Source organism: Poeciliopsis prolifica, unplaced genomic scaffold, assembly GCF_027474105.1.
Source record: "Poeciliopsis prolifica strain line A6 unplaced genomic scaffold, Auburn_PproV2 SCAFFOLD002, whole genome shotgun sequence".
Taxonomy (NCBI): Eukaryota; Metazoa; Chordata; class Actinopteri; order Cyprinodontiformes; family Poeciliidae; genus Poeciliopsis; species Poeciliopsis prolifica.
In genome coordinates this window covers 10,091,088-10,113,282 of record NW_026562377.1, presented here as the reverse complement: position 1 = coordinate 10,113,282, position 22,195 = coordinate 10,091,088, and positions in this window count along the sequence as shown.

The window sequence follows — 22,195 nt, the reverse complement described above, 5'->3', positions numbered from 1 at the left end:
TTTGATGTGAAATCTGTGTTTGGGAAGTCTTTTGACATAATGTATTCAGTGTTTAATGGATGATATTCACCCTAGAAAATTATGAATGCCTTTTAAGCGTCAACCAGCTGAGAAATGGGAATTTAATCATAAGTCACAGTTATTGAAATTATTAGAGGCATCATTCACATTGTCCCTGTTTCCCCACACAGTCTCTTGCCATTGCTTTGAACCTGTAATATTATTATTATTGATTATTGAATATATATGATTACTCAATCATGTTCACCACTTCAGTTCAGATGAGTAATTTAGATGTAACTATTTTCTGTTATTATTTGTACTGGATAAATGTTTGCGCTGTAATAAAACAGAAATAAGGGGATCAGTGAACAAGTCCGCTTTTTCTCATGGTACGGTAGCAAGATGAAAAAATGAACTTGTGAATTGTAAGTACAGAAAGAGGTTGTAAGGAGTGCTAGATGAGGGTGATGGGGTGGGCTTTGGCCCTCTTTCTCTTCAAAGAGCCTTGGATACTCTAAAAATATCTGCCCAGCAGCTAATCACAGACAGACAGGCAGTAGCAGGAGAGATGTTTGTTGTTAGACTCCTTTGGCTCCAACATGATGATGCACTGGGGTAGAGGCCCTGGACATATCTAAATGCTTTGATCAATATGGCTGCAGTCCCTCTGAAATGCAGTCTGGTTTGAGCACCAAAAAGGTTTTATGTCCCCTGATCTGATTGTGCTAAGGCAATGGGACATGAAGTATTTGTATGCAGCACAATAACAAGATCTACAAAAAATGTAGCGGGAAATGAAAGTGGCATTAATTGGTTGAGGAGAATGAAAGACTATGACGTGATGTTTAAGCAGCTATCAGCATGGTGACCTCGGTGAGCTGCTGAAGGGTCAAATACTCTGAGACGACTAAGTATCCTCTTCTTTGCAGCATGCTCTTCTACTGCATATATTTGAAAATTCAGAAAAAAATATATGTATTTCTTTAGTTTTTTACATCCATATTTTAGGCTTGTAAACAGACCTATCTAGTTTTAAAGAACTTAACTGACACATCTGATAACCACTGAAACTTTCCTTTCAGCTTTGCTTGTCTATTTTTACAAAATGCTTTTATTTAGCAAATCCTTTGTCAATATTGCCTGGTCATTTTGAAACACATACATTTTATGAAATAAAACAAATTAAATAAATCTGTGTGACCTGTGATAAATAACAGGTGCTGAGTTAATTTACATTATTCTTCATGCTTCATGCATGTAATGGCAGCTGCAGGGTTTTATTGATGACTGTTTTTGTTTGTTTGTTTGTTTTACATAGTCAGATAGTGTCATAACAACAAAAATGGCAATTATTCTTCAGAGCAAGAACAACACATCATTACTATGATACACATGCTTTATTAAATATTAGAATAAATAGTTAGAAAGACACACAGAGAGGTAAATGATCTCTCTGTATCTCTCTCTTTATCTATCTATAGTTCTCCTCATGATGAAAAATTACACTGTTTTAACTTTATCAATCTTTAAAGGCCTGGTAATATTGGGACATTCATGCAGATGTGGACTGCATGTTAACATCTGATCATAACTGTCATGACTCACACACACCACCAAATGAAAACATACAGATATTTTTTGTCCTGAAGGTTAAAGCTGATATGTTTTCATCATATTTTGATCATAACTAGTATATTTACAAAAAAAAAAATGTGGATGGCTGACCTTAAAAAAGCTTGCTAGAGTCCCAGATGTATATATTGTCATGCAACTTTCAGCTCAATGTATTTTTGCATTGTTTTAGCTTTGAAAGGAATAAAAGTTTCAAAAATAATGTGAAATACTACATGTTCCACACAGGCCTGCATGCAGCAGTACTCCTGCAGAGACAACCATAATTTCCCTTCTCATGACCCTCTATGTCTTCTCTTTCAGGTTGAATGGCACTTTTACATTGACCCACTTTAAGAGCATCCTTGGGCCAAGTACAAAGGTGAGGTTGTGTTTGTAAAGACAGAGAGAGAAATCTTAATACTCAGCATCCTGGACCAGACATATCCTGAATCCATTAGGGCATGTGGTCTCTTGGAAGAGAACTAAATGTAGTACCCACTAGCCCTTATGCTAGGGCTCTTTGGGCAGATCAAAAATTCCAAGTGGAACAAAACATTCTAGAGTATCATCAGATTTTGGCTTGAAAAGAAATATACACACAATTTTAAATTTGTTGGTCTTATTAAGTTCAAATATGATACAAACTTTGCTGTTTTAAGGAAGACATTTGTCATGAGCATTTTTTATGCATTTTTAAAATGTTGAAAGACCCTAACCTTGATGGGGAGCTTCTTTGGTTATACATGTCCCAATTTGTTATTTGGAATATGTATTGATCCTGACTTAGCAAGAAAAATAGATGGCCATTTAAGTACATCAAATTATATTTTAGATAAAAACTAGAAAATTTTTGAAGAAATTTAAACAGGGCCTGCCAAAGTGTACCCGTCGGCTTGGAACCAAGAGTTCTGATGATAACAATGAGCATCAATGCTAAGTTAAGCTGCAATGTACTCAATAGCATGTGGAGAGTCACAAGCATGTTGCGTTACATAGACTTACTCCATTCAGTATGTTAAAATTAGTGTATAAGCTAAACTTAGCCACAATGCTAATGTTAGCTGAAATGTTGCCAGTGGCATGTGGGGTCATGGGAATTACAAAAATTCAGCAATTTTGAAGAAAAATTAATCAAAATTGGTTCATCTAAATAACAAAATAATTACTTTACCATATAAAACGCATGGTGAAAATAATATAAATTATCTTATCATTATATACTACTGTTTCATGATGACGGGTGATCTGTCTCATCTGCCTCCCCTGACCGCATGTCACTGAGTGATATATGGATCAGGCCTAATTTTCAATGGCTGAAATTTGTATCATACGGTGGCTAGTCACAATCTTCAGGAAACCCAATTTGGTTTTAATATTTTATTGCTTGAGTCTATGTGATAGTTCTGCATGCAACCATGACAATGTTGGACACATACACAAATTTGATTTAGGACTTTAACAACACAATTACAACATGCAGAAATTTCCTGTGCACTGCAGGAGATGCACATCCTTTCATGCTGGGAAATTAGCATCAGACGATTCTATGCTTACGGCATGGCCTGAAGGGAAAAATACATTTGTCAGACATTGCAAAAGAGAGTTTATGTGAAAAATTAAGTTTATATGCAGATTTAAACATTGACATTAAATGTATAACTCCATGATCGACAAGGCCATCAAATGGTCAGACGTACATGACTGAAAATCTGTTGTAAATGAGGTTGCATAGAGAAGAAGGTAGGCTTGGACGAATCCTAAACAAGCAGATGAGACTAAGGTCAAAACACAAAGACTCACTGGATTATCTAAAGCACAGACTGGCCTGAGAAACATAATGTAGCATTAATATTGCTTAGGATACTATCGTGCTTAAAAAGGATAACTTTAGAGGCTCTTTTTTTATTCATTCACCTGAGTAATGATTGAAGTTGTACATTCGAAGTACTTTATCATATTAAATATTTTTGTGAAGGATATTGTAGGGTACTTCATTTTTAATTTGTATATCAATGCTGTAAAAGCCAAAGTATCTCATGTTTGCTGTATGATATGTTGAAAGTATTCAACATAACGTCTGGTATCAGCAGATTGTACACCCTTTTTCTCACAGAACAATTTCCCAGTCATGTAAACTGAAGGAATGAATCATTAAAATTAAAATCAATCCAGTAAACTGTTTTTATATATATATATATATATATATATATATATATATATATATATATATATATATATATATATATATATATATATATATATTTCATATTATGTTAGATTGACACAGACTTTTTAAATCTGGGAAAATGAAAATGGAAGCCACAAATGATACATGGATTAGCATGTTTTGGACATCTAGTCTGAATGCCTCCACCATCCTTGTTTTCTGGACATGTACAGTAACTAAAACAATGTGTGTTGAAGGTACTACAAAAAATTATTTTAGATGTCAGGTAAAGGACAATAAGGAAAGGATAGTTAGAAAATCAAACAATGTTGTCTATCATATCTCTTGTTTGATTAATTTTGTATCAACCAAGAAAGTATATTTTGAATAAAATATATGTTGACTTGGAGTTTTGATAACGTTCAGAATTAACTTTTTATTCATGTTTTTCCTGACTCACAAGCCAAGACTAGTTTCGAAGTTCTGTGATGTCTAAAAATAAATGGATGGGTTCTCTAATAAGACTTATTAAGAGCCAATCCTCTCCACCAGAAGCAAATTACACTCTAGGTTTTGGTCAGAACAGACACAGGCAAACACTTCGTTTTGGCTAATTGTAATTATCTCAGTTTATGGCCAGCATACGAGACGCTCCTCATCGGTGGGATGAGTGATTATGTTGTAAGTGGGTCTGCCCCATGGTGCACAAAACATCCAATCTCTGTCTATCTAATTATATAGAGACTTATCATGTCCCTAATGATTTTTGTGTTGCCTATTTCTTAAAAAGCTCAAGATAAAAGCAAGGACAAAATGATGTAAAGCACATTATCATTCGATGGAGTACTTGGGGCTTTACTTCAACTAGAGCTTGATTTGCTTTTTGTAGCTGGGCTATGAGATAGAGTAGGCACTCATGCGCTTATATTCTTCATTTGGAATAGGCCTAAACAAAATTCTTCACAAAAGAAAAAATGAACGCTGAAAAACTAGGGTTAAAATCTGCGGCAACTCATCATAACAACACCTCTCAATTATCCAGTTCATAGCTGTTCTTTGGAGTGATTCATTGAGAAGCAATTTGTATGATAAGCTCAGCAGATGATCAGTACCAACAGGCATTTGCTAATTACTGCTGCTGCTCGTCTGGGGGAGGTCAGTGGCGAAGGGGAACTCTGTGAGGTGGAACTGGAGAGGAGGAAATTTGTAGAAATAGGCGGTGCTTTGTGAGAGCAAACACTTAGGCACCTGTGAAGGATTCAAGGGTTCCTCATTCATGCATGACGGCTGTTTTTACATACATGCAGCAACCCAGCATTAAATGTGACAAACTAATGTTAAGGCATGTTAGTTTATTAAAATATGACAGCCTAACCTTTGTTTAATCTACAATGAAAATCTAAGAAGTGTGAAAAGTAAATACTGCCAATTGAAAAACAAGTATTAATAGCTGCAATACTAAATGCCGCTGTTAATCTTAATGCTTATCAATATAGTTAAACCTTTCTGTACCAACAAACACAAACAATGGAAAACACTGCCAAGGTACCAATCCAATCAGTCAGACTGATTGGCAAAATGAAAAAGAAGGAGAATGGCAGCTTGAAGAAATGCAACTTAGAAATACCTTTACTGTACAAAAAACAAAAACTGTGATTAAGAAAAGGGAAAATCTGTAAGGCAAATTACATAGCTGCAATTTTGTTGATTTAATTTCAAGCAGACCAAGCTCAGAAGAAAAGTTACAGTAAATTTATCACATTTAAATTTGTGGTGCCTTACATTAAGGCTTTAGGGGTGGACAAAATACAGCTGGAAGATTTTTTTTCAGAGTTATCCTTAATAAGCTGTGATATCAATTGAAATCAAAAGCAGGAGCTTTTGACTCGTTGGTATTTTTGCCAAGTCAAAAAAACGACCAAAACAGTTGGATGGCAGACTCTACCTAATTTCTCCAAGGGATATACACTGTGAACATTTTTCTTTTTTAGCTATCATGGAAACTACAAAGTAATTAAAAAATTCCAGAGATTTAATTTTGTTTTTTAGCCATTGAAAGGTGGCTACATATCTTTGACTTATTGTGTAATCTATTCAGTTGAGACTAAATCTGTTTTCCCTCTATCTATGTTGGCTCATTGCTAAGCTAAAGCTAAGCTAAAGCTAAAAGAAATGACATGTGAGGAAACACCCTCAAGGCTAGGGAACGCCATCTTCGGGGTGTATCTTAAGTAGAGGCTAACAAAGAAGATCATAACCCCTTCTGGGAGGCCATTTTGACTCGTTATCTCTAAGAGGTGGCATGTGAAATGGACCAGCTGTATTCAATTCACTGACTCTTCTGTAACCTCATACGTCAAGAACTCAGCATGGAGAACGGATAATGCTTCATGATATATAAATTGTTTACCCAGTAGTTACAGAGTTGTAATGAAAAGTTTACAACTTGATCTAAAGACTTAGTGTAAATTATGAATCTAAAAAAAAAAAAAATATTACATCCTCCATCTTGTCAAAATAAATTTAAATCTGATCCTATTTAAGGAAGCAATCTTTTTTTTTAACATATGATAGAATTATAACAAGGTAACAAAGATAGAAAGAACCCTTTAAAAGTTCCCGTTCTCACATATACAGACTAGGTAAATATCATTTAGTCATAACACCCACCTACTTTAAACACTGGTTGATTATAATCTACAGGACACCTAAAAATGAGGTACAGACAGGCTAAAGTGTCAATATGAGACATTGTGAGTTGCTTGCACAATTCTTAACATCTAAACCTCTGGTCAGCTGAAGAAAATGGATATAATGTGTTATGTATTTTAAAAAACGGAGTCTGCCTTGCCTGTGCACTAAATACATTTTTTTAGAACAATTAGACCCCTTTCAAAAAGTCAAAGGTTTTATTTCCTGCAAGATGTGGCCTATGGACAATAAAATCTCAGTATCACCATTCTAAAGAGACAACGAAGCTTCACGATAAAAGAGGACGCTGTGTCTCACCTTGTTAGGCAACTAGAAATGACAAACTGTAAAGATAAAAGCCAAAACTTGGCAAGAGCAGCTAAAACATTGTTCTAAAATGTTTTGATATAAAAGTATATTTGTGTTTTTTTTTTCCTTCAGGTAAGACAGTTTTGTGAACTTTCTTCTGTGGCCACATATCAAGTGTTGCAATTTAAATTGCACCTAAGAATCTGCCTGTAAGCATGACAAAAATAGATGTAAAGACACAATAAAAGGGATCCCCTCTGATATAACTTGATTTTTATGACTAGCTGCCCTGGCATTTAAAACACTGTTGCCCTTGCAATACACACATGCACATGCAGTTTATCTTAAAAGGATTCATTTGAAGCAGCAAAGTGATCAGTTTAGCATCCCTATCTGCAGCATCTGTCACTTGGCGATAAAACTTTCACTAATGATATTTCAGCTCAGATAAACTGGCTTCATTGTAGTTATAGAAATATCAGAACTGGGTGTCTGTTGACTCCAAGACTGAACTAATTTGTATGTCTGAAATACTTTACAGTTTCTTGCTTCGAGCAACACAGTATTTTGGTGATCAGCACTATCTCAAAGTCTGACTGTGTAAAATTTGAAAGATTTTCCTCGTCCTCTTATTTCTTTTCTTTTTGTAAAAGAAGATTGGTTCTAGGGTGAGTAAGTGAATCCATTATACAACATTTTCACTGAGTAAAAACCTGCTGTGCCTTATCAGTCTGCTCACTAAGGGTGATGGGTGAGCAAATGTGAAGCATTGTCCAGTCACATTATAAGAAGTCTTAAGCCTTCTGCACATCTTTGTAGGTAAATTTATCTGTCAACAAATCAGTCATTTTTAAATCAATTTCAGATAGACTTTTACTCAGTGAGAAGTTTGCATCATGCATGCATTTACCCACCCTGGACTGAATTTCAAATAACCAATGAATTACTATCATCAACATAGGGTTTCTATGAAAATGTATCTTCGATTTGCCCTTATGTTCTGCACAGACTTGAATGTTCTTTATCTAGTTTGGTGCATTTAGAATTTTTAATCATAAAGTTGATTATTAACAATTGCCATTCTGGTTTTTCTCAAAGTACAACTAAAGATAAAGAAAAAAAAAAGTACTATTAAACTTTACAATACTTTTCACTGGTCAACCTCTTTCATTTTATTTCTCTATCATTAGGACGTACACCAAAATCTGCATTAATGTGTATGTGTATGTTAATACACTTGATGTGTATCAATATACCCTCAAATATGCAAAAGATGTTGCCGACCAGCCTGGTTTGGCACATGCCTGCGAGTTTATTCAGATAGAGCTGTTCTCTGTTGTTTTTAACAATTCTTGCATTCTGTTCCTCCCTTACAGCTGTATCCCTCACATCACACAGAAAAGTGAATAGTGAATACAGTTGGTATGTCTTGCAGAATAAAGTGCCTCCAGATAAAAAACATTGGTAAATAAATGATATATATTCATTGTGCAGCGAAGATGAAATATGAAAGGTAAACAAATCTCCTATTTTGGTTTTGTTTGTGAATGAGTGGGGGTAAATCAATGTGATACGTGATGGGATCCTGATTTAAACAACCAGCCGCAAATTCATAAACCAAATAGCTAAATAAATCCCCAAAACATAGCAGGGAAATTGTAGACTTTTCATATTCCCCAGTATCCTAGGGACATGTTGTACCATTTCAAGTTTTCCATTCAAAGCTGTTGTAGATCTGTTAATTTAGCTCGAATTTTATACAAAATTCAGTTTTTAATAATTATTTATTTGCATTTCAATAAAATACCCAAGGTACAAAAATGTATTTTACTGCAGCATAATGACAAAAAAAACCTGCAATGCAAAATATTGATAGTTTATTTTGGAAAGCCAATATGCTCTTCAATAGATTTTAATCAGATAAATACATAAGTAAATGAAAAAATACTTCTTTTTAGTGAAAAAAAAAGTACAATTAATGCAGGAGAAAATAATTCAGGGAACACAATGTGAGCAAAATTAATAAATGCATCACCAATAAAAAATACATTACTCATGTGAAAGATCCGTTCATCAATACATTAACTTCTTCTCATGGGAGTCATGTTGCAAGAGGAGCACCCCATGTAGTGGAGCCCAGACGTCTCTCCCCCCAATTATTTGAGCTCCTCATGGAGGAATTCCAAGCTGCCCCAAAAAAGCTTAGAAACATGGTCCCCCCAATCTGTTCTGGGTCATCCTCTGGGTCTCCTCAGTGAGGAACACCTCACCGAGGAGAGGTGAACACCTCACCAGGAACACCTCACCAGGGAGGTTTCCATAAGAAATCCGACCTAAATGTCTGAGCCACCTCAACTTGCCCCTCTTGATGTGAAGAAGCACGGCCCCTTCTATGAGTCTCTCCCAGGTGATCAAGCTTCTCACTCTGTCTCTAAGGGAGAGCCCAGACACCCTTTTAGCTTAGCCGTCTCTTCACCACGACATATCAGTACAGCACACAGGTTACTACACACACTGCACCAATCTGCCTGTCAATCCCTGGCTCCATTTGTGCCTCACAAATGAGGCACAAATGGAGCCATATACTGAAACTCCTCCACTTGAAGCAGCATCTCTTTGTTGACCAAAAAAAGGCACGTTACCCTTTTCCTGCTCAAAACCATGGTTTCAAATTAGGAGGCACCATTCCTCATCCCTGCCGCTCCAAAAGTTGAAGATTACAATCTGATGAAGACAGCAGGAATGGATTCATCTGCAAAAGAAGAGATCACCAAAACAAATCCCATTCATATTTTCCTTGGCTGCACCAAGAAATTCAGACCATGAACAGAATTGGCAACTAATGGCAACCTGGGCAGAGTCCAACATTCATTGGAAACAGGATCTTCTTCCTGCCTGCAATGTAGATCAAGCCCTGACGCTGGCTGCACAGTGACATTATAGCCTATATCACGGGGCCTATTACCCCATACTCCTGGAAAATCCCTGAAAGCACTGTTGGATTGACAGGATTATCTCCTCCACGTCCACAAAATACTTAGTTTACCCATGCACCCTACCATACACGTACGTATTACATGAAACGAAAATCTTTACAATTATTGGGGTGAGTCAGACAGACTCATTCAAAACATTAAATTACTATCAAAATATAAAGCATATTTTACATATAAAGTGATGGCAGTTTGAAAGTAGCAGTGATATAAGTAGTAGTGTAGCAGTAGTCTGCACACATTTTCAGGAGCTATCCTGATGGCTGAAGTATGAAGTTGTATTTTTTCTAAACTGCTCTGTTGCTCTACACACAGTAACATTACACTTCACCTTTAGCAGCAATAGGCCTTTTTTTCAAAAAACGTTTTGCGTGTTAAGATCAACCCACACAAAAGAGACATAGTCAAACCACAATTGCATTAAGATACAGTGGATTTATGATAACACCCAAAATGTAATGTTTTTGCACCTGAAGATTACATGAGTGATTAACTAATATGCCTTACAAATTGAGAAGAAAATCTTACAACTTCATTGCCATGTCCTCAGACAGACTCATCCAACTCCATTCATTTTTTGCTTCATCAAAAAATGAACAAAATTAAACATGGCAACTTTAGTGTAGACATTGACCCTGCAAGGGCATCAGACTGTCACAGTTTAGGCACACATTATACATGCCATAAGGGCTAAATTAGGCTCATGTGCAACAGGTCAGGTGGAGCACTGTGCACTGGCAGATACCTTATCTCAGCCTGTCAGCGAGTCTCCACTGTCCCTGGGATTAATTGTGTTGGTCCACTTGAGACAAGGATGTCACACTGGCATGGGCAGAACAGCCTCCATAGCTCCTTTCTTTCTCACCAAACTGATGTCATCAACTACTAGACAGTAAAAAGGACTTTTATTTTCTTGAGGTGAATAATTGTAGAATGCTAAATGCATGGTTGCCCTGGTATTTGTTTTTATTTGTTGATGAACATGTTTCATTGTTTCAGATCTTTTTTTTTCTCCTTTTTTTTTTTTCTTGAACTTGAGATCCACATGCCCAATCCAATCATAAAGGCATAACATTTTATTGTAACAAGTTATGGAAGAATTTTGATCTTGAAATAAAATCATTGCTCCATATCAAAAAGAGTCAATTGACGTGGTAATTGGATTTGATCATGAACATGCATGTATTTATGCTAGGAAAATGCATGTATTTATAAATGTATGGATGTGTGAATGGATAGATGGATCCCAATTTTCCAAATAGCTGACCAGAGGGTGTTTTTCCAACTCTGAAGCATCGTACTTGTTAGCCTCCTTGGTAAAGCTTACTTTTTGACCTTGGCATTCACATTTAGCATCCATCATAGCCAATAGTTCATCTGAGTCCTCTTCTACCTTAAACATCTTAGTATGAAAAGGACGAACCCCTTGGAATTGGAATATTATCTCTGTTTCAGATGTATTTCTCTAGGAAATGTCATTTAGGTTAAATTAAAAGGTTTCATAATCTAGATCAAAATCTTTCAGAGGCTGTGGCTTATTTAAGACATTCTTTATGTTTCACTAAAACATTATGTTTTTAAGCTCAAACTATAAAAGATCATAGCTCAGGTTACATTTAATATGTTGTTGTTCACTTACTTATATAATATGTAATAACCTCCATTTTGGAAGCAGAAGTAGCTATTTTAAATGCCTTGTGTTGTTTCCTCTTTAATAGGCAAGATCATACTCAAACTCGTGACCCCATAACCACTTTCCTCCGACTGATGACTTAACCATAAAATTTTAAAGAGCTCTTCTTGCTTGACTGCTTTCACAGCATGTCACAAAAGAAAAAAAGCCATTTTAAAAATCAAACAAATGCTTCTCTTTTCTCTCAGGAATTTAAAAATGTATCTTTGTTTGATATAAAGAGTACCTATCTAAAATTAAATTGATATTAAGACTGGGGTATTCTCTAATATTACATGGATCAACATTTGTAGCAGAACAACTTGATATGAGCAGAAAAAACATCAGATTTTTTTGAAAAAAAAAAAGTTTTTTCTTTTCTCTTAGAAGAAATGCCATATGTCCTCTATTGTTTAAATGATAAATTCAGAAGAAATAACATTTGTACATTTTTCTTGCTACCTCTGTATCCATAAAACTGTGATACTTGGCTCATCCTGTTTTTGTTGACATCTTTCTGTTGGGTGATCAGTAACCAGCAGTCCTATTTTAATGTTTAAATTGTAGGTTCTGGGTCATTTCTATATGTTTTGACTAACTTGAGGTATTGATCCAGGTTCATGTGATACTTCTTTTTACATCTCTGAAGAATGTCTACATATTGTGTTCTTAAGCAGGCCTTATATGTTGTTAAAGGAACAACTAATAAAATTGTAAAGTGAGTTTTTAGTGATGTTTTCTTTTGAATTTGTGTTACAGCAATAAGTATTTTTCATACATAAGGTTTTAAATGAGTACATTACAATGAACTCATCTCCTGAATCTTTTGTGCAAATTTAAAATGTCCATAAAAAAATAAACAGTTAAAAATGTACATTGAATGGTAAATTTAATAAGTTACACCTGAATTATATAATATACTGTGTTTGACAACCTCTACCTTTGAGCAAGTGTTTTAACATATGAGGTTTAGATGCAATGTCAGGCCAATTTTACTGCAGCCTTATCCAAGAAAACAATAATGGTTGAGCTAGCCATTGCCAACACTGCAAGGCTGTTCTATTAGGCATTTCATAGGCCTTGATGACAAGGTTAAACATTCCCTCCTAGCATACCTTTTCAACAAAATGAGAGTTGACTGGCCTGTCCATGTCACTGAGGAATTAATGCAGAGGCTGAGTAACAAAAGGGCCATCTAAAATTCATAACTTGTATAAGCACACGCATACTTGCACACACTTTTGGAAATCCCTCATTGTCATGAGTGAAATACAATGAATGGAACACATTTGACTACTTGGACAAATTGATTAATCCTAACAGCTAGCAAATGCACATTTTGGAATATTTCAGATGTCAGAACATAATTTTGATAACTGAAAAGTTGTCGCATAAACTAGCTCAAACATGGATGAAACTACAAGAAATTATAATATAACTTCCTTATTACTTGGGGGTGGGTCAAGGGAAAATATCACCAACTTTTGACCTAGCTTTTTTCTGGTTTGGGCCTACCAGAAAAATCAACTGGTTTTCAGAGACAATCCTGAAAGGAAGCCTTTGGTCCAGAAGTTTTCAGACTCTATGTGTTGGAGTAGCTCAAACCCTGGACTTTCTTGCTACAAGGCAACAGTGCTACCAACTGCACAACTTAAATAATTAATTTCAGATAAAAATTTAAATATGAGTCTGTATTTTGGGTTTTATATATTTGCAGATCCCATTCTCACTAGTCATGAACTTCACTGCAAATCACTGAATAATTAATATATAAGTACTATCATAAGGTATTCTTTTCTAATATATCTAAATTTGACAATGCAAGTTACTGTGATTGGTGGAGCTGGAAGACAGGCCAATGCTGAGCATCGTTGCTGCTGACCACACTTTACTCATCCTCTGCTGATGAATAAATGGTGCCACTCTAAAAGGCACAATTTTAGAGTGCCTTTGTCAAAATCTTAAGTCTTGTGAATGATTTAAGGTGTTTATAGGGATTGAGCACTCTTTAGTTTGACCCATATTTTGGTCCTGTTTAACTTTGTTAGGAAGGTTTCTTGATAATATTTTTGACAGTATCTTTCTCTTTGCTTTTTTGGTGATATGTCTCCCTAAAGTTACAGTCACCACCTTCTAAATCTTAACATCTGAAAGATAAATGGCATATTTTAAACAGGTCACTCATCTCATTGGACACACAATGAGATGAATTTGGGACTTTCCATTCAAATGGATTTAAATACCAAGTTTAGAAAATAGAGGAACCAATGTTCCTCTATGTTATGTGTTTACTTCTATTGAAACTGGCAGAAAGAGATATATCTGTGCTTGTTGCTGTTGCAACTGCAGGTGACTGTTTTTCAAGCTAGAGCTCTTATATAGTGGTGCATGATTTGCACTTCTAACTTCCCATTGCAGGCTCCCAAGTCTCCCAAGTGGAGAGTGATGAACAGATAGTCGGTTGATATAGCTTTGTGATTTGGAGCCAGCAGCAAGCACATCAGCAGTATGTGCTTTAGTAACATCAGTTCTATTTTTTACCCCATAAAGGTGCAAAGTTGTCAATTGAAAAATCTACTTCCACTGCCCTGTACACCATGTAAAATTGCTATTCGGAACACACTAAAAAGATATTCAGTAGGCAAACATGTTGTGAGCTGGCCAGCCATAGACTGCTATAACAGTGTTTAATTGTCTACTGCCTCTGTTCCTTAATTCAATTGCTGCGTGGTTGTGCAATGCACAGAAAAGCTAATATTCATAATGGTCTTCTGCTCAGTGTCCTTCATTTATCTTCATTTTTCTTTTATCTCAAACACCTCCAGAGATTCAAATACTACATACTGCAGTATTTTCTACAATTTCTGTTTCATTTGTTTGCTGTTACTACTCTGTCCTATCCTTCTTCTGGCATTGTTACTACTGCTCAAATAAGTCAAAGCCACCAATAAGGGTTAAACTACATCATCTCTTAGAAACATTTAAGCAATTGATTGTTGGAGTGAAAAGCATAATTATGCTCTGAATGGACACATACCAAAGTTATATTCTTTCATATTGACAAAGTAACAGTTCTCAAATTTGAGATCAAAATCTGCAAATCTTTAATGTTACACTTTTATAAATTTGAATTGGAAAAAATAATAGTTTTGTTCTGTAGAATAATTAGATATATTGTGCATTAGTAAGAGTAAGTCATAATACTTATTAAAAACTATGCAATACAAAATTGGATAGTTCTGGCTTTAAGATTATTAATATCCACAGTTCCTTGGCATGTAAATTTAAGAAGAGGAAAGCTAACAAACACAGCTTCAAGTAAAAACAAGAATTGTACATATATGTAAATAAACATAAGCTGACAACAACATATCACGTACACACACATCTACTAATGGTGATAGAGATATCATTATCAGCAAATGCAACAGTGAGTACTCTTTTGCATGGTATCTTTGTATTTTTAGTTACAGTAAGATTTTGGTAGTATTAAAAATGTTATGATCAGACTCCATTCTGCAAACACACTCCATTAAACCATTTAACAGTTTTGTCACGGGTCATAATATGGTTTGGACAAGATTAGACAAAGCCTAAAGCTTGGGTCCCACAACAAAAGGAGGAGTTGGCAGTGTGGCCAATAAACAAAAAAAAGCATGGGCTATTTTTGGGACCAACCTCAAATGAACTCCACTGAAGAGAAGGCTTGGAAAACACAGCCAAAGCCTGTCATAAGAACATTGAAACAATATCTAAGTAGGTCTGAAAGACTTACAAAGACATGGCAGAATGCCCAACGCTAGATGTTTTACATTGATTTGAAAAAATCTAATCTTTCAAAGTCAGTATGTAGAAATTGAGCATAGTAGTGCAATGGATGTGATTAGCCAGCAGTAGACACTCCTGAAAGTATCCTCTATGTGATCTGGAATGACTGGCATTGGCATTCTATTTAAGATCTTTGTTAAGGAGGGGCGTGAGATAAATGGTGTTTCTACAGGCTAAAATTCAAGCAAAATATATACTATAGATGGGAGGAATAGTATAGCAGTCGGAAACACCGTTTAACCTTCTAAATGTCTTCAATCCAGCAATAAATTTAGAAAAATTGAAATAATAAATACTGACTTAATTAAAAACCGCTGAGTTGAGATGGTTAAAAAAAAAAAAAAAACAGCGTTAGAAAAACAGTATATGCAGCCAGCTGATCTCCTAAGACTAGTATAATTTAGACTAAGACTAGTATAATTTAGAAGATTATCCATTGTCATTATGACCAGTTTAAATTATAAGATGGTATTATCAACCAAAGTCACCACAGCTAAGAGTAACCAGGTTATGAATATTTACATTGAATGAGGAACTGAGTATGTGTGATTTTCCAGAATATATAGTGAAAACTTTTCCAGGATATGTTGCAAGTTGGAGTGAAATTATGTTTCACTTCAACATAATTTATACCTGACATTAGGTATAAATTATGCCAAGTGCAATCAAACTGAGTTGATCATTTAGTGCAGTTGTTAAAAGTGGCAAGGAAGCCAAACTTGTTGCATTGAGTAGTTCACTTTGCAGTAATCAGTAAACCTTAGCAAACATGTGGTGACAGAGAAAACACAACATGACTGGTTCCAATAGATCAGTCATCTAGGAAAGACACATTCAACACAGTTAAAAACTAAGAAACTCAATAAAAGCTTTTGTGTTTTTATGAATGATTTTAACAATAATTAAACATTTAAATAGTATTACCAAACCAATACAACTGAAGAAAATAGTTTTGAAAACTTCTTATCGTACAATCCTTTTCCTGGTGAGGAATGTTTAGCACATCCCATATTTATTAGAGCATAAAATGTTCAAAATTACCTAGGAGAATATCAGAACAGCCATATCAAAACATAATTATTCAGCATTTTTTAGGTTAGGTAGCACTGTTAAAAAAAATAAATGAAGCAGACATTTAGTTTTTTGCATTCTTTAGTATGAAAGTGAGAGTGAACGTTAGTGTGAGATCAAAAGAGCTGTCTGAAACCTCAAAAAGAGGGTTGACGCTGCTTTAGATTCTGGTGAGAGGTTTAAATAGGTCTACAATCATTTGAAATCGGCCATTCCTTGTGTACACGTCAAAGACTTTCACAACAACTGCCAACATGCACAGATCTGGTAATCCAGGAATGTTCACTCCAAAAGCAGATCACAAGATGCTGATAGTCTGAGATAACTGTGAAATATAATCACAGGATATGGAACACAGCACAAAGAGCCTGCATCTTGATGTTGATCAGTAATGGATCATAGAGAATATGTACATCTGCACTGATCTATCCTAGCTATTGCTTTCCTATGCAACTCGAAAAACAATTCTTGCTTTCAGCACATTCTGACCTTTCTCCCTTTGACTTGGATTGTTTTCAGTTTGATAAATAAACAGAAGCAGAAGTTGTATGACACAGTTCTTAAGTGCTTTTTAGAGTAGTAGTCTGTCAGTAGTTTTAGCAATGGTAGGAAAGGACGTGAATGAAGCAGTTCACTCTTCCAAATCTTGAATTAATATTTAAAGTTGCCTCGTTTGTCTCAGTTCTTCTCCCTACATAGTGAAGGATGGCTGTTTACAGTGGAGGCAACTTCCAGTAAGATTTTTCACATTGAACTGGTGCATTATGTCACAGATGAATGTTAGCAGTTGGTCAAAATTGAAACCTTCAACACAGTCCATGTGTCCAGGAAGCATTTTTTTCTCAATAACCAAGAGCCCAGACTCGCTGCAAGCAAACAGTGTAGAATAAGGTTCTGGTTTTTAGCTGGCTAAGAAATGGTAGCATCTAGAAAAAATGTGGGCTGCTCTTTTCCTGTATAAATTGAGCTTGCACGTGGTGTGAGAACATTCAAAAGGGCTGTTAAACAGCACGGCATATCATTTGTCACAGCAGCATCAGTCAGATTCTGTTTATGTTTGCACCTGTGGCCACAGTAGAGCACTTTGTGTGAAACATGTTCCACTCTGTGATGCAAATACAACTGACTTGATTTGTCCTCGGTCAACATAGCTTGTATTCTCAAGCTAAGGTCTCAGAGGTGTCAGTGTGAATTACACAAACACCACTTTCCACCTGACCTCCAATAAGAACATTCAGTCTCACTTTTTGAGAAGCACATCACCACACTCAAAATAACAACAGTTCCCTAAACCCATATGCAAAAATAACTCAAACTACACTAATCTCAGTCCATCTGACTGTTCTCTCGCATGTACAAACTCATGCACTTTCCTGTGCTGTCACTATAATTATGACACTTTTCAAACGTTACGGAGACAGGCTCCGACAAACTGTGGAGGCCAGTGGGGCAAATTGCCCACAGCCATCACGGCCCTGTCTTAAATCATAACAGCAATAGAAAGGTGGGAGCCCTGGGGTAAGCAATGAACTAGGACAGCACTGAATAGTTGAGTAGGAAGTGATTCTATAGAAGAATAGATGACCTTCCCATAGACTTAGACACCACTGAGACCATGGGGTTGGAAGAAGATGAGTAACATAATCAATACACAATGTTCTTCATCTAGACGGGACACAAATAATGCCCTCAACTTGGCAAGCGATTTGTTATGCTTCCACAGTCTTTAAATACAGATAAAAGAGGTCTTGTGCAACTTATGAGTGAGATCTGCAGACAAGTAATTCAGAAAATTGTCTTGATACGTTTCATAATTTTAGTCTATGATTTCTATCAACTGATTTTGTTCAATCAGTAATTCCTGTTTGGTGTTACTGTCCAAGTGAAAGTGTCAACTCATCATCCCATTGATTATGCTGTATTAGAAATTCTTTACCTGATTGAAAAAGAGAACAGAAATGTTTACAGAATGATGCAACAATTTTTGGCAATTCAGATACTGAATTGTTATTGATTAAAACTGAAGCAAATGAACATCTACTTTTAGACACACTGCTAATAAAGTGCTGAGAACCTAACAGAAAAAAAAAATGGTTTAAAAGTTGAACAGTTAGCAAATTCTTGTATTTAGTCTTTTTGAAGACTAAAAATGTCTTCATGCAGGCTTGTGTCGTGCCATACGTCTTGTGACAAATGTTATTTGTCACAGCGTACAAATGTCTTGATATGTCTACAAAGCAAAACTAATTTTCTCTAATTTGTATTTTTTTAGAACCCTGTATACTTTTAGAATAGAATATGTCCTCATATAGACTTTGCATCAGTAATAATTGTTGTTACAATATCCCACAAAAATGTTGTGTGACTGCAAAGTTAATGCCAAATCCTCTGCTTTTGACATGAGTGCTGTCAAACTATACCACTTATATTATGTTTAGCTACATGTCTTGGTTCAACAGGGTCCTGTATTTTTCAGCTAATAATATGGGCTATAAATATAATTGGTAGATGTTTTGAGAAAAAGTGTCATCTCATTCTCTTACTCCAACAAACCACTCGAGACAAATGGCTGTCCTTCCTGTTTCTTATTCTACAAGAAATATAGACTTTTTTTATTTATTTAATTGGACTAAGCTGGGTTGTATTAAACCATATTTCAGTTTGTATTAAACACAGTTTGTGATTTTTTTTTATACTTGCACCAAATTGAAATCAAGTGGGTTTTTTTGTTGTTGCTACCTGATTGACAAGATGAGTGATTTTTAATTGGATCAAAAGATATTTTTGTGGTAAATTGGCATTGTCAAATCAAAATTATTTGAGTTACTACAAAAGACAGAACATCTTAACATATATTTCTCATAATTATTATATTGCCTTCCAAAAAGAATTACTGGCTGGATAACTATCTTGTTACAAGATTATCTTGTTACAAGATTTTTTTATATTTTACTGTATCATATGTTTGGACATTAAATACCGAGACAGCTGTTGCTATACCTGGTAAATTTATGAACATAGTAGTTTGTTTCAAATCATCTTTAGATCAATAATTTCTGAGCAGTGACCTTAATCATGCTATATTAGCAAAGTACAAGTTGAACTGCAATTCAACCAAAGGCCTTACGATATACTTATGATATTTAGTTCTTATTAGAAAAGTCTGTATTTTGTGCAAGATTATGTGCTTTTTTCTGTGTCTGAAAAATGAGTTATTACAAGTGTTTGTGAAACCTCGCTGTCATTTTTGTGTTAAATAGATATGGTAAAAGAAATTAAATGGACACAGAATTGCTCTGGAGTCATGTGATGAGATGAATGCACACAACAGTGTTTATACAGTATATGTATGCATGTTGGAGTGGTAGTGTTTTGTGGGTAGGCGGCACATTCATTTAACAAAATGAATAGCTCTTGGACTAAATTAAATTTCAGCTGGAATTAAATGATTGGAAGTAGTCTCTGTGTGTTCTACCAAGCACTGTGGGAGGGCAATATTGCTAAAAGGTTTTTAGAGGATTAATTTAATGTTTTTTTTTTCTACTTCTTCCATCTCTCCCAGCCCTTTTTATTTCTTTGTTCGACATCCAGGTGGTCATAAACCACTGCATTCCCTTTTGCACTGACATTTAGTAGCTAAAAAATGGCACAGAGCCAGCCAGCAGGGTGCGCATACATAAAGACAGACTAGGTGTTGGGGCCATGTTGTCTATCTGGGGGAGGCATTATGGGAGAAAGAAATACACATGCTGCTGTTTTGTTTTTGGAAGGACTGAAAAATCAGTGACATGCTGTGGAAGCTGTCAGAATAAAACCAGTCTCCAGCAGATATAGGATGCGTCCACCAAAGGGATTTATAAATATAAAACTCTTTTTGTTTGTGTTCAGAATCATTTTGGCTCAAAACAATGCAAATGAAATGCAATTAAAACTGTACAAAAGATCAAAAAGTGAATCTTTTCAAACTCATGTCCAAGGCTAACCAACACAATCCATAATTGAGACACAGCTAACACTCTGAGCTTCTATGTCAGAGTGACCCTGCTATTCTTTATTGTAGTGGGAGAATAAGTTTTGGCAGGTGAAGCTGGGCTTCACTACTGTTCAATAAAAGCTTCTCCTTTTGTTACATGTTCTACAAAGTGATGGATTGGCTATTCCTCATTGGTGTATGCTAATGCGTACATTAATGTTTTGCTGTGGTTATTTGCTTGTGGAATCCCACTTTCTTTATCTTGATCCAATAATCTCCAATTGAATACAACAATATGCGTCCATTTCTTTCTTAATTTTTTTCTTTTTCTGTTGAAAACATTTGTTTTGAGAATTGGCAATCTTGGTGTGTACTATACAATATTTATTGTATGCAATTATTATAACAAGTTGATGCTCTACTAATTATTTTCACGAGCTTCATTTGTATAATACGTCTTAAAATATGGCTATAAAATACAACACAGTGATAGAAATAAAGATATAAGTGAAAAAAAAGAAAAATAGAAATGTAAATTAAATAGTTTAGGTATTCAAATAACTAATTGCACACTTAAATCTTTAAAAAAAATGATAGTTTTTGACAAATATGTAAAAATATGTAGAAAAGTGAAATAGTGTAGCTTTATCTACAGAAACAGAGCAGAGAAAAAAGTATCATTTTGCTCTTCTGTTTGTTTTCTCCTACCCATCCATTTCCCTCTGCTTATTTGAGATCCAGATGCAGAAGGGAAATCCAGATTTGCTCATTGAGACTCTCCCAAGGACTTCCCAGTCATTCCCAAGCCAGAAGAAAAATATTGTCCATGCCCAGAAAGCTTCAGAAGGGAATTACCCACGAGGCCTCCTGATCAAATGCACAAACTGTCTCAAGATAGATGGTTGAGTCTAGCATAGAATAAATGTAATCCCTTGATAGAAGGAATACACCGTTTGATCCCTCTTTCTGTAAAATTCAGACCCCCATCGCTGTTTGTCATTCTACAGGTACTGCATTTTTCTTTCATGCATCATTGAAGAGCACTATCAACCAAAATACCCTCCCAATATTCAGACCTTCCAGCATCTCAAAACAGATCTCATGGGTGTGTTTTTATTATCAACAACCCAAAAATTCAGCTGAACCTCTTTTTTATTACTAATGTATTGCACATTTATGCATTCAAATATATAAACTCATTAAATTTCATTCAGCATTCTTTTCTATTACATGCTTTTTATCAGTTCCCACAACTCATAACTCGAAACAAAGGATCCTACCTTTGACCCATCAATCAATCGAGCAAACAATCCAGTCCCTCTGCACACTAATTAATTAATCAAGCATCCAATCACAAATAGTTATGCAAAAGCTGATGGTGCTCACAAATAAACATCCTCTCACTTTAAATTAACAGCTGAGAGACTGACAGAGAAAAGATAAATTATTTCTAGTTAGCAAGGGCTTGTTTTGATGACCCATGTTCAGTTAAATTATTGCAATAATGATGCCATGACAGTGATGAATCACGTCTGTTACAATTTCATTAGCTGTGTTGATACTTATCCATTCAAAATGGGCTCACGCTGATTATACCGACCTTTGACAAGATTTACAATCACAAAACTGAGGTTATTTTTACTGTTTACATAAAATGTGGCAAAGTTAGTAGAAAACCCAAATGACTGTAAATTTGAATGGTGCAAGAGGAAAGACATAGGTTAACGTCAGAAAAAGAAATGATTTGCCAGCTGAAGAAGAAAAACATAAGGTATGAACTGTAAAACCAAGACAGAGATCACAAATGTCCATGATGCTTAACAGAAATAGTAAACTTTTCCGTAGATACCTGTAGCATAGTTGTATCAATAACA